The following is a 14764-nucleotide window of genomic DNA, read 5'->3' on the forward strand; positions in this document are numbered from 1 at the left end:
ACATTTGGTTGCCCCTTGAGGTAAAATCCACTGTGTCCTTTGGATAAGGACCATGGCAGTTGTGTAAGTAATGGGAACCACTGGAATCTTGCCAACTGTTTATAAATCGTCAGTAAAGGTGATGGCGGCTCACTGAAGAGAGGCTTAATCTTACTAAAAATGACCTACTGAGGTACATTCCACAAAAAATTAAAGCTGTGTAAGAGTTGTTTGTAATGAAATGTTGACTGACTGTCTTCCCTGAGGAATCCAGTACTGTTGTCTGATATGTGTGAGTGTGTCTAACACTCCTCCATGTTTGATGATTTGTTGATGTGTATGTAATACAATCAACCTTGTGATCCAATGATTCTTGGGTAAAAGCCATGGATGCACAGTATCTAGATTGATATCTGCGTGTTTAAGTCTCCCTCCACAATGCAGAATGTTGTGATTTTCTTGATCTATCCACAGACTGAGATTGTGTTTTAACTTATGCGTAAGATTTTCATAGTTATTCCCATAAGTTTCTCTCTGGGCTTGTCTTACCCAATAGATAAGTGCATCTGGAAAAGTGTATTTTATACCTCTTTTCCTGAGATAATGAAGGACGTTCTGTGTTACATTGATTAATTTGATGAGCGAGGAGTAACGAGTACAGTCCAAGACTGGTATTTGAACTTGCTGCCTGGTGGTAGTTATGGTTTGTGTCATAATGATGTGTGACTCTTGTTCAGGCCAACTACCATTCACTAACCATCGAGGCCCATGAAACCAAATATCTGCCATTGCAAACTGTTTAAACATCATACCTCTGGGTAAGAGATCAGCTGGATTATCTTTTGTTGGTACATGCAACAATTGAAAGACTGCAGAAATTTCTTTAATTTCCGAGATGCGATTTCTTACATACGGAGTCAGACAGTTGTCATTTCATACCCATTGTAAGACAGCTTCATTGTCAGACCATATAATGACATCTTTGGTGGTTCATGGTAGACAAGACTTGTTTGATATGCACTGCTAAGCATGTGCCAGTTAGCAATGCAGTTAGTTCCATCTGAGGCAAAGTCCTCCTTTTTAATGGAGCGACTCTAGCCTTAGAGGTGATCAGATATGATTGATTAGAAGTCAATAAATAAGCACAAGCTCCAAATGCTTTGGCTGATGAGTCTGCAAATACATGTAGTGTTACCTCATGATTTTCCTCGACTGTGTGTCTCGGAAAGATTATCTGTTTGACTAAAGCTTGTTCTTGAGCCATTTCCATCCAAGCTTTTTGTAACTGGAGTGGTAGTGGATCATCCCAACCAACTTTTGTCTTCCAAGCTTCTTGCACCAATAAACGCCATATGATAGTTAAAGGATTTAGTAGACCAAGTGGGTCGAATACTTTGCTAACCTGTGAAAGCAAATCCCTTTTTTGTAGCAATGCAATGGTTTCTGGTACTGATTTGATTGATATTGTGTCTGAGATTAGGTCCCATTCCATACCTAAAACCTTTTGTGATTCTGGTACAAGATATTCAGGGTAATCTCTTGCTATTTGATTATTCAATGTTACATTATTAGAGGCCCATGATTGTAGTGTCATGTTGGCACCTTGTAGCTCCTTGTTGGCCTCTTGAAATATTTGTAACAGATCAGTAGTACTGTTAACTGTCCCATGAAAATTATCTGCGTATAGATTTTGACTGATTTCAGCCTTAGAGGGACTTGATGATTTTTGTAGATGAGTATCTAGAGTTGCTTGCAGCAAAAAATGGGCTAGACGTAGCACCGAAGAGTACAGAGTAGAATCTGTACGTCACAATAGGACTATTGAGATCTTCTGGGTTCTCTACCCATAGAAACTTAGTGAAGTCTCTATTTTCTTCCTGTAAGCCAACTCTTAGAAAGGCCTTGCTTATGTCAGCAGAGAATGCATATTTGTTAAGTCTAAACTTCAGCAGTATGTCATACAATTTCTGAGTTAGACTTGGACCTGTTTGCAAACAATCATTTAGACTGGTTCCTTGGGATCCAGATTTAGAGCTACAATTAAAAACTATCCGTTAAGGAGTTGTTTTTTATTCTCTCGTTACAGTCATGTAGGGTAAAAATTGGCCTGTTTGTTTATTGTCGTGTTTCACAACATCGATGAATTTATTCTGTAGGTGTTGAGCAATAATCTCATGGTAGAGTTGTAAATGCTTAGGCCTTTTCCTTAGCTTTGCTAATTGAGATTTAAATTGACTATAAGCCATATGATAGTTGGTAGGTAAGGTTTTATGGTTGATTTTCCATGGTAGCCTTACCCAGTACTGTCCATCATGGTACTGTACAGTTTCTAAGTGCTGATTATATGTACAGACATCATCAGGACTTGGTTGTTCAGGAATTATTCCTATTGCATCAAGTTCCCACAATTGATGCACGGATTCTAATCTGTCATCAATCTTGTGGGGGATATTAAGTGGTGACTGTTCTTTGCCTAGTCAAGCCACTATTACAGTTTCTGTATGGAGTGATTTATCAGGAGTTGAGGGTTCAAGATCTAGTACAGGTCCTGTTATCAATAAGCCTCCTGCTGATTTGAGTAAGTTCATACCCAAATTCCTCTGATCCCAAAATGAATCGGTGATAGTAGTCGGCTCCAATCAGGATTCCGATATCCTTTATGTAGTCAGAATGGATCAGAGGATCTGGTAATTGGATTCCTTTTTCTTTCAGGAATTTAGTAGTAGCTGCCAGACCAGTCACTTCTAGTTCAGTAGGAATTTTGTCAACTACTATGGCTTCAACTGTCTTTTGGGATGTACCTAGACAGACATTAAGTTGTACTACCTGATAGGTTTTAAGACCTGAATTGGTAAAAAAACCCTGATATGGATGTAGATAATTGCTTTGAAGATTTAAGTTGTAAATCTTCTGCTGTACTCATTACTCCTCGCTCATCAAATTAATCAATGTAACACAGAACGTGTTTCATTATCTCAGGAAAAGAGGTATAAAATACACTTTTCCAGATGCACTTATCTATTGGGTAAGACAAGCCCAGAGAGAAACTTATGGGAATAACTATGAAAATCTTACGCATAAGTTAAAACACAATCTCGGTCTGTGGATAGATCAAGAAAATCACAACATTCTGCATTGTGGAGGGAGACTTAAACACGCAGATATCAATCTAGATACTGTGCATCCATTGCTTTTACCCAAGAATCATTGGATCACAAGGTTGATTGTGTTGCAAACACATCAACAAATCATCAAACATGGAGGAGTGTTAGTCACACTCACACATATCAGACAACAGTACTGGATTCTGCAGGGAAGACAGTCAGTCAAATTAATCTTGAAAAATTGCATGATATGCCGAAGGTACGATGCAAGAACTCGCTCTTATCCAGGGCCACCACCCCTACCAAAGGAACGAGTGGTCCATCTACATCCTTTCGAAACGACAGGAGTAGATTATACAGGAGCACTATATCTAACAGGGACTGCAGATAAGCAACCTATCAAGGCATACATCTGTCTGTTCACCTGTGCTACCACCAGGGCAGTACATCTAGAGGTAACACCCGATATGACTGTTCAATCATTTATCCAAGCTTTCCGCAGATTCGCAGCACGCCGATCATGCCCTAAGCTGATGATTTCAGACAATGGAGCAAACTTGGTAGCTGAAGAAGCATGTCTACGGGAAATCTGTGCCAATCCTGCAGTTACTTCCACACTGGAACAGCGTCATTGCAGATGGAAATTTATCCCTCCGAGAGCCCCGTGGCATGGAGGATTTTATGAACGGTTAATAGGAACTGTCAAAAGATCCTTGAGAAAATCTCTATACCATCAGAAAATCAATCTTCAAGAACTCCAGACAGTAATCACGGAAATAGAATCAAGGGTGAATAACCGGCCGTTGACATACTTGTCTGATGATCCTACTCAACATGAGCCATTAAGTCCTGCCCACCTAATGTATGGAAGACTTCTGACTCCAGTACCATTTCTAGTGGATGATGAGATCAGAGATCCCTCATATGTGGGTCAGAGCAAGTTGGTTCAGGGGTATAAGCATCTGTCCAGCATAATCCAAAAATGGAATGATGTATGGACAAAAGAATATCTTACATCTCTACGAGAACATTACTATGGGGCCAATGTCCCTTACAACAAATCTAATCTCCAACCTGGTGATATTGTCTTGGTAGACAGTGACGGCCCTAGGGCTGACTGGCCATTGGGTAAATTTGTCTCTGTCCATCCAGACAGCCAGGAGATTTTGAGAATAGTCAAAATCCTGTCTAAAGGAACAACTTCCCTGAAGACATTGTACAAACTCATCCACATGGAATCAGTGAGTCAGCTACAGTTAGATCCTGGGAGACCCCCAGAACCTCCAACTCCACATGACCCACAGACTCCGAACAGGCACACTCGTCCACAACTGACAGCCGCACAAAAGTTCAAGCAAAATTTGCATTTGTATTATCAATCCGATGGAGAGTAAATGAATACATATGGTTACTATTGTCCTTAGTATTGGACTCTGTGCCAGTTCTCTCCCTCTGAAAGATGTGGGAAATTTTAACCCACTATATTCATATTATTATCTAAGAAATGTATTATTTCTAAATCATATCAAAATCACTACAGATTCATTATACATTTGGATCCTACATGACAATGCCTATGATCACGTACGACCATAGGGCCCTTGGTTGCCTGTGATCATAAGCATTGTCATGTAGGATCCAGATGTATAATGAATCTGTAGTGATTCTGATATGATTTTGATATGATTTAGAAATAATACATTTGTTAGATAATAATATAGATACAGTGGGTTAAAATTTCCCACAGGTCTCGAGGCAAAGAAGAGACTGACGGCTGCGACAGTCTCCTCAACGCAACACAAAGCCGGAGAGGGCCCGGGACGTTCCCGAGATACCCGGCAACCAGGACCCTGTGCGACCTCCAAAACCCCAATGCCCAAATGTCAACTCAAGACATATTAACAAAGACAGCAGCATGAGCATGATACTACCTCAAATTATGGGCATGACGGTAGACCACAGACTGGCTAGACTTAATTACACCACAAACAGCCTGAGACACAAGAGCCCTGGAACAGGGAACCAGGGAAACCAGATCCACCCAGAACGTGTCCGTCACGGAACCAGTGATGATGGTAGCAATGTAAAGCTGCCACCGGATACAACAAATGATGTAACAACCAGCCTAACCAACCAGCCTCCACAACCAACGGACCCCTCCGGAAGCCAGACGTCACATTCTTCGCCAGAAAAGCAGAAGGCTGCAAATGAACAAAACTACCCCCAGGACCAAATGAACAGAATTCCTGTCTCCGGAGAAGAGCATGAAGCTTCCCAACCCGACCCCCTGAGGCCAATGCCAACAAAAACAAGGCCTTCCCAAAGCAATCCCGAACCGAAGGGGTCACGACAAACTGAGCAGAAGAAAGAAACGAAAGAACCTGGTCCAATGACCAAGATGGCTCAGGTGGCTCATGAGCAGGTCAAAGGTGAAGAAATGCACGAGAGCTTGCGGAATGGAGCAGAAGTGACATCCATCTCGAACGCAAGCTGCAGTAGCTCTGCCAACAGCGCACAATAAGAAGTGATAGTATTCAGCATAAGATGCCGGGCCTGAAGAAGCCAAGAGAAAAAGGACAAGACAACCGTAACCTTCACAGACGAAACCCTATGAAGGAAAAGGAAATGAGGGAAAGACCGCCAAGAAACCTCATACTGTTGCTGAGCCAAAGACCACAGGTGGGACACCATCAAAGAAGCCACCTGATCGCCATACAAATGGCAATACACCTGCGTCAGAAAAACCAGACGCGGTGAGCAGAAAAGTAAGTTGAAACATAGCGGTATACCGGCCCGACCACCTGAAAGAGGCGGAGCCATAGAAAAACTTCTGGGTTCAGACACCGAACAAGCAGCACCTGAAACCTAGGCTGGGCAGGCCACCATGAGGCCAGGAGAATCACCCTCCCCTGATAGGATTTGAGCTGAGCCAGAACCCAGAGCAAGATGGACCAAGGGAAAGAGGTACAGGAACCCTCACAGCGACTAGTCCAGCCGAAAAGCATCCACTGCGAGGGCCTCGCAATTGAGGAACGGCACCACGTACAGTAAAAAGACACTGAGACCACGCCAATGCGAAGAGGTCCACCTCCGGGCGCCCGTACGTCCGACAAAGCCAAAGGAAGGAAACAGTGTCGACCGTCCACTCCGTGGAATGAAGCACCACAAGGCCGTCTGCCAGGACATTGGACACTCCCTGAATGTGAATGGTGCAGAAAGCTAAACCCTGAGAACTCAGCAGAAGAGCTATCCAAAATGACCAGCCCCAAAGAGCCACGTACCGAAGAACCTCTTCCCCCCTCCCCCCGGTTGAGACAATGAACCCAGTAGGAGCAATCTGAATGGATCCTGAGCACCAAGCCCCGAGGCGGCTGAATCCGTCACAGCGCCTGCCACACTTGCCACAAACTCCCGCATAGTGCTGTCAGCCTGACGGTCAGGACAACCCCCAGTGTCCCTGGCCAGATTGGTGAGCACTGGTCACAAAGCCTCAACCGAGAGATGAGGCATCTGTGAAAACATTGAGCGAGGGAAGAGTAAGGCACCATAGCACAAAACTACAAAAACCTGAAGTGGAAGTCGAGACGCAGCAAGCTGACGCAAGGACACCGGGAAAAGAACCCAGCAATTGCGAGAGTGGTGAAAGAAACTGCTTCAAAGATACCAGAACAGTGTCTGAAGCCGAACCCTGCCCAGCGGATAAACCGGCAGGGCAAAGTTCAAGCTTCCGCAAAGCTGCTAGAGCAACTGCCGAGTGACCCAGGTCCCCCTCAAAACAGCTGAAGGCGGGACAGCAACCAGAGCAAAGCCACAAGAGGGAGAGAAATGGACGCAGTCTAAGAACGAAACACTGGCCCAGCCAAGGCCGAACCTGGGATGGAACCAACTGGAACTTCCGTGAAGGATACGGGAAACCCAAACCCGGCAAGCCAGGAAAGAACCAGAACCCTGGTTAGCAGACAAGCAAACTGGCAGAGAGCCCCCACCAACCAGTCATTGAGGCAGGCTGCCAGCCAGGAAGACACTGGAACCTCGTAACGCATCTGATTAGTGTAAGAGGAATTGAACTCGAACAAAACCGGAGCTAAGAGGCATAAACTGGATCTCACAGGAGGTACGCACCAAGAGCCACCTAAACATTCTCAGGGGGAAGCCGAGAGGAAGAAAACACCCTAAAAGATGAATCCGAGAAACCCAAGGGCACCTGGAAACGAACCTATGAGGGAGCCCTACCTACTGCATTTGGCGGCAGATAAGAGGCACAATGTGTACTGATATTTTAAAAATGTTTCGTATATGGATAAAAATGAGGCCCACGTCTAAAACGGCCATAAAATGAATAGGATACCAAATGCCGTAGGCTAGGGAGCCAGACGAGCAGACCGGGCAGGGTTGCTAGGCACAAAATTGGTGCCACTAATAAAAAAAAGAACCCAAGCCAATGACCACAGTCTGTAAACACAAGACCAAGGTAACAATACAGAAGTACCAGTCTCGTACACAAAACAAGACTCCCCCAGGAACACAAGACCAGGAGGCATAACCACCACCCACAATCCCTCAGAGGAATAGATAGGGTAGAAAAAGATGGATGAATCAATAAGATTGGTAAACCCATAATGAGACACAGGTGTAAGCTGAGTACCCAAAGGAGCCACAGACATCAGTAAGAATGCTTCCAGTCGCAGAGTAGTAAGGAAAGGGAATGCAGGAGGCAGTGAAGTGGCGGAGGCTGACACCATACATAAGATCAAACGTAGAGACGCAGGTGCTCAAGAAGCTCAGGAATGTATACACCAGTAGAATGACAGGTGAGAGGCAGGCCCAAAGTGTCGAAGCGCAGCCCCCGCAAGCATAACTAGAAGAGTAAAAAAAGCGAGAACAAACTTACTAAAACTACAAATGACACACCGACTGTGATGAGGGAAGCACACACCAAGTCTTGTACTTCTCGACCCATGTCATAGCAAACATAACCCACAATTGAGACATGTCACACAGAAATGAACGACTGAGTTACCAGTAAGAACAGTGGCGCATTAATGAAATGAAAAATGCCCCAAAAAGCGAGAAAGGAATGATAAACTTACAACCGCCCGGCAGCCATATGCAAGGGTTGGAATGACAACAGTCCCCAAGAACCCCAAGAGAAAGGCTCCTGGCCAGAGCCCTCATCCACGCCCATCACCCCTGAAGAAAAGGTGGTGTCCAGGGGAAAAAGCTTCCAATAAGGGAGTCTGCTGGGTTGACTCAGAAGCCCCGGCGGGAAAATCGGGCCAACCACCTCCGTGCCTGAATTGGAAGGGGCAGCCCCTGAAGCCACTTGAGTCTCATCCTAAACTAAATCCTCTCCATACCCCCAAACCCTCAGACATTTGGGAGCTGGAAGCAAAGTAGGAGGAACAGGGCGAACCACGCCCACCTAGGAAGGAAGTGGGTCGCAGACGGAACCAAGGTCAGCGACCAAAGCCCCCAAATCCTGATCTTGAAACTCAAGCTGGGCAGCTCTGGGGCCTCCAACCGGGCAACCAACTTGGCCCATTGCAATAAGGAGAATGGAGCATGCAACACAGCTGCCACCTAATCCCTGAGATCATCAGTCAAGAAAAGGGTAAATTGAAGCACAAGTTGGAAACAAGTCCCGTGGGATTCCGGGTCGTAGGTATCACCGACCCAACAGGCAGCATGACAGGCAGTACGAATGATCATCTTCCCGAGACAGGGGTGACGAACAACCTTCAACTTCGCATAGGGCGAGAGATGACTGAAGATGCATCCATGGTACCCCTAAGCTCACTGGGGTTTTCCAGGGCCTGTAGAGTGAGTAAGCCCTATGGGAAGCCCAGGCACTGAGACTACCTAAGCCGGTGGAACCCTGTCTGTCAGCAGGCAAACTGACCACCAGTAGCAGCCTTCAAACCTCAGGGGCAACAGAGGAGAACTACCAACACAACCTAGGCTAGCCTAGAAAGAAGCTAAGCAGACCTCCATGAACAAAAAACGAAAATGCTAGAAAAGAAAAACAAAACCCCCGAAAACACACAACAAACTAACTGGCAGCCAAAGAGAATGGTCGGCTGCTGCGTGAGCAAACTGCACCGGCCGCAATGCGCCCTGTCCAGCCAATAACACTCCCCACCTGGGGCAAGACGGAAAGCCCAAGACCCCTGACACTCCAACGGCGAAGACAAAGTCAAACAATAAAGTCCTCAAACGGTAGTGAGTCCCGAACGCCCCAGGGAAGATAACCCTGAAATGCAAGGGTAGTACTTACGGAGCCCATGCTGTTCCACGTGCAAGAAGACACCTGGCCACCACACCACAACCGTCGCGTGGGAGGGTCGTCGTGGGTTTGCGCGCTCCGCAATAATCCTCAATATAATTGGGTATTAAACCAATTTAATTGGTTTACAGTGAAAGAGCACTGATCTAGGATATCACAAAGTGTATAACCACATATAGAAAAATAATTTACAGTGATATCACTAGAACTTTTGTGTTAAACAGAATAATCACCAGCTCCAGTGGGAGCATGGCAAAAATTTGGAAGACGGCTAATGTAGTCCTGATATTCAAGAAAGGTGATAGACAGGAGGCACTGAACTACAAGCCAGTGTCCCTAATTTACATATCATGCAAGGTGATGGAGAAGATTGTGCGAAAAAAGCTAGTGGAACATCTAGAGCGGAAGAACATTGTATCAAACATCAGCATGAGTTCAGGAAAGGCAGATCCTGAATCACAGAATTGATTTAATTCTATAACCAGGCAACAAAAATCAGGCAAGAAAGAGAGGGCTAGGCAGACTGCATATTTTTGGATTCCCAAAAAGCCTTTGAGAAAGATACTCCATTGGATAAGGGAGTGCTTAAACAATAGAAGACAGGGAGTCACTGTGAGGGGGGGAGGTCTCGGAGTGGCGAGGCATCACCAGTGGAGTCCCTCAGGGATCAGTCCTTGGACCTATGGTATTCCTGATACATGTAAATGATCTCCCAGAGGGAATAGACTGGTTCCGCTCAATGTTTGCTGATGATGCAAAAATTATGAGGAGGATTAAGACAGAGGAACATAGTATGAGGCTACAAGATGACCTAAACAAACTGAAAGAATGGTCAAACAAATGGCTACTAAAGTTCAACCCAAGTAAATGTAAGGTAATGAAACTAGGCGGGGATAACAGGATGCCAGACACAGGATACAGAATGGGAGATGAAGTCCTTCACGAAAAGGACAGAGAGAAAGATCTAGGAGTTGATATCACACCAAACTTGTCTCCTGAAACACACATAAAAAGAATGACATCTGTGGCGTATGTGAGGCTGGCTAACATCAGGACTGATTTCAGAAACCTGTGTAAGGAATCTTTCAGAACCTTGTATACCACATATGTAAGACCAATCCTGGAGTATGTGGCCCCAGCATGGAGCCCGTACCTTGTCAAGCGCAATATGAAGCTGGAAAAAGTTCAGAGGTATGCCACTAGGCTAGTCCTAGAACTAAGAGGCACGAGTTATGCAGAAAGGCTGTGTGAAATGCACCTTATGACACTGGAAGACAGAAGAGTAAGGGGAGACATGAGCACTACCTTCAAAATTCTCAGAGGAATTGACGGGGGCAGATAAGGATAAACTGTTTAACAAGGGTGGTACGCGAACAAGGGGACACAGGTGGAGATTGAGTACCCAAATGAGCCACAGGGACGTTAGAAAGAACTTTTTCCGTGTCAGAGTAGTTAACAGATGGAATTCATTAGGCAGTGCTGTGGTGGAGGCTGACTCCATACACAGTTTCAAATGTAGATATGATAGAGCCCAGTAGGCTCAGGAATCTGTACATCAAATGATTCACAGCTAAGAGGCGGGATCAAAGAGCCAGAGCTCAACCCCCGCAAGCACAACTAGGTGAGTACACACAGCTGGTACAGCCACACAGGCAAAATCCTGAACAGAAACTTGACGCCAGAGGTGGCCGAGCTGACCCCAGCACTTCAGTTCAAGAAGGCCAGCTCACCTGAGGTAGTCCCCCCCTTCTGGGGGGGGGGATAGCGCTAATGAGCGGAGTGCTAGTTGGATGAAGTGTTGCTTCTTTATTTTTTTCTGTGAGAATAATTCTGCTATGTTCGGATGTAGGTCGCACCAGATTGTGCTCGTAGGCCATTGCTCCCTGTGCCTCTGAAGAAGCCAGGTTCTGGCTCATGGTTCCTGGTAGGTATAAGGACTCCTTTGACTGATGACCCCAAACTAATATAGCACATATCAGTTCGGATAGCTTCAGGGAGCCGACAGGGCTCCCCACAGAAAAGTGTTTTATATCACTTAATGCATTATGTCTGAGCAAGGCTCACTTGGTTTCTCCCAAGCCAGTTCCCAAGGGGGAAATCTCAGAAAATGCACAAAAATATAGTACTGAATTTACCAGAGCCAGCACCACAAAGTAGAAGGACTGAGGAATGATGAAAACTGTAGCTGAAAATCCAGGTGCTGGAATGGAAAGAGAAGTCAAGATGATGAGAGGCAGCCCAAAGCCACACAATGGAAGAGAGCTGGGACTTTGAAAGATTTACAAGAACCTGAAGTGGTCCAGCACCTGCACTCCATATCTCTGGTCAACAGGCAAGACTGCCAAATGGATGCCCAGATCATTTAGTCATTGAGGCAGGCCAGGACAGAACTCCCCAAGAGCTGAAGCTCCTGAAGCTTAGCCTGGTAAACATTTTGGATGTTTGGTTGAACCCAAAAGTAGTAAGAGGTGTGACCAACTCAAAATTCTCGGAAAATTCTAAACCTCAGATATATAAGAACATGCTAATAAGCATCTATGAGATTCAGAGGAGATGAGCTAAGACTGACCCAACACCACCTGTCGAACTACAGTCATGGTGGTCATCTGGAATGAAAGGCAAGGAACATACGCATTGATCCTTTACAAATTAAGGATTCATTAGGGCTGAGAATGTTGCCCTTGATTTTCAGGGAACAAATTAAACGACCTCATAATGACCAAGTCAAAGAAATCATGTCCCTGCCAAGCATTTTGTAAATGTGAGTGTAGGGTGGTGGAAGAAATGGCTGCATAGAACTCAGGGACACTTGTAAAGGACCATTGAATAAAGAAGTGCCAAACACCTTGGGTGACAAGTTGACAGGTTAAGGCATGGACCCTGATTACGCTGTCACTGGACAAAACATTCTCAGGGGAATTGACAGGGTGGATGGATTATTTAACACGGGTGGCACACGCACAAGGGCACACAGGTGGAAGCTGAGTACCCAAATGAGCCACAGAGACATTAGAAAGAACTTTTTTCAGTGTCAGAGTATTTAGTAAATGGAATGCACTAGGAAGTGATGGTAGATATCAAATGTAGATATGACAGAGCCCAGTAGGCTTAGGAATCTGTACATCAGTTGATTGACGGTTGAGAGGCGGGACCAAAGAGCCAGTGCTCAACCCCCTGCAAGCACAATTAGGTGAGTACAAAAGGGCTGATGGACAGCAATAGTGAACCTGATGATGTCTTCCAGTAGCATGTGGAGACCTTTCCCTCCCAAAATCAGCAGGAAAGAGGAGAGGTCTTTCATCCAAGAACTCCCAAGTGATGATCACACCCATGTTTACATGCAGGTGGAGTGCCTTCAACAGAAACGCCTAGCAAAATGGTTGGAAAGTCACATATGCCAAATCTAACACCCAAACCACCACCACCTTGGAAAAGAAGATGGCAGAAAAGTGGGAGGACAAATAGCCTACAAGCCAGGAAATGCAGAATAAATTACAGAAGCAAATTATAACTATAATGGTACAATAAACCCTTCCTGTGTACCAAGAAAACACATCAACTCCACCAGACAGGTACAAGCCATGAATTCCACAGCTATATTGGGTGATACCAAACCACATATTCATTAGTCAAGTGTATAATTTTTCTGGGGAAGCCATGTCGGCTTCCCGGAGCTATCCAGGCTGAATGGATATGTATAACTTTCTGGCATCAATGTGCATGGAGTTCTTGCCTACCAGGGACCACGAGCCAGAACCTGGCCCCCTTCAGAGAGGCATGAGGAGCAGTGGCCTATAGAAACCTCCCCTGTGCTTGGGATTCTATGTCGGCCATCGACCAGGACAGACACCCAGAAAAGTAGGCGCCCCAAAACAAACCCCTTTTCTTGTGAAACTATTGCTACTGAAAGCCAAACGAGTGGCCAGAACTCCCCAAACGAAAATTAGCAAACAAGCATGATGTCATTATGTTGCTGCACCGCCGTCTGCGCAACCCCCCCCCCCTCCCTGGGAGGGGGAAGGGGGAGCCCCAGACCCTTGCGCTGGCAACCCAACCTACAGTTCTTGGCTGATGCGATTCTGGGGAAGTCTGTGCTTCTGGCTCTGGAAAAGGCTGGTTCGGTCTTCTCCTCGAGTCATCGCGTCTGGAGTTTTTGACTCGAGTTTGTCAACACTTGTATGGTGTGCAGGTGGCTTCGTTGTTTGTCACCCACCTGCGTGCTTCGTCTCGCCGACAGTATGAAGTTTTCTGGCGGTCCTTCCAGTTCTTCCTATCACTGCGTAGGTATTCTTCGGTCTCTGATAAGGTTGTTTTGTCCTTTCTCTCTTGGTTGTTCCAGGACCGACATTTTATACCAAATACTGTCACCTCGTATTGTACGGCGCTGGTGGAGCTGCTTCAATTTGCTTTCGGTGTTGATGTTACAGGCATACCTCAGAATAAGAGTTTAATCCGTTCCTGGAGACGCCTCGCCTTCCGAAAACTCGCATTCCGAAGTTAATTTCCCCATAAGAAATAAAGGGAAATGAATTAATCCGTTCCTGACTACCCCAAAAACCCCACATCAAACTAAATTTTTATACCTAATTTACCTAATTCATCTAAATAAACCTACAAAACTGTGTTCCAGTTATTACTTACCTTACTGTCGAGTGCTGTAGGCGTATGGAAGATGGTGAGGAGGGGGGAGGAGGAGAGGAGTTACTGTTTGGAAGGGGAGTCCCCTTCCATAATCACATCACATAACCCCATGCCTTGTAACACTATGGATACCACTTCTCTTTCTAAATTTTTCAAACCAGCCCCTGCTTGCCTTAAACTCTTTCTTATCTGCATCACTCGTTGCAGGGGTATTCTTTAGAAGGTCTTCGTGCAACACCCTGGCTTTCTCACAAATAATGGCCTCCGAAACACTATCACCCCTCAACTCCTTGTCGTGTATCCAAATTAATAACAACTTTTCCACTTCTTCAAGTATTTGTGCCGTTAATGTTCTTACTCCTTTTGCCACTTTAGCACCCATAATCTTATTTTTCTTCTTAAGTATAGTGCATATTGTTGATGTGGCTTTGTTGTACTGCCTACAAAGTTCAACAACACGTGTACCGTTCTCATGCTTCCGAATGATCTCTTGTTTCTCCTCTATTGTCATCCTCACAGGAGCTTTCTGGCCTTTATCCTTACCACTGGCTTTCTTGGGACCCATGGTGAGATATATAATAACAAATTGTATAGACAAATCACCAAAAATCCAACAAAACACTGAAAATCCGCGAGAAGAATTGATGTGGGGGTAGTCACTGAGCGCCAGACAATAATAAACTGAGGGGCGGCGGGGCGGAGGGGCGACGAACGCGCTAGGTCGGCTGTACGCGTATCAACAAACTCGCGTCCAAAC

General features: G+C 45.4%; 1 protein-coding gene across 8 annotated transcripts in view; it reads left to right on the top strand.

Moving 5' to 3' along the window:
• The window catches only part of LOC123761780 (fructose-2,6-bisphosphatase TIGAR), a 74699-nt gene that overhangs the window by 53593 nt on the left and 6342 nt on the right, over window positions 1–14764 (top strand). The window lies entirely within an intron of this gene.

This window comes from Procambarus clarkii, chromosome 24, assembly GCF_040958095.1.
Source record: "Procambarus clarkii isolate CNS0578487 chromosome 24, FALCON_Pclarkii_2.0, whole genome shotgun sequence".
Lineage (NCBI taxonomy): Eukaryota > Metazoa > Arthropoda > Malacostraca > Decapoda > Cambaridae > Procambarus > Procambarus clarkii.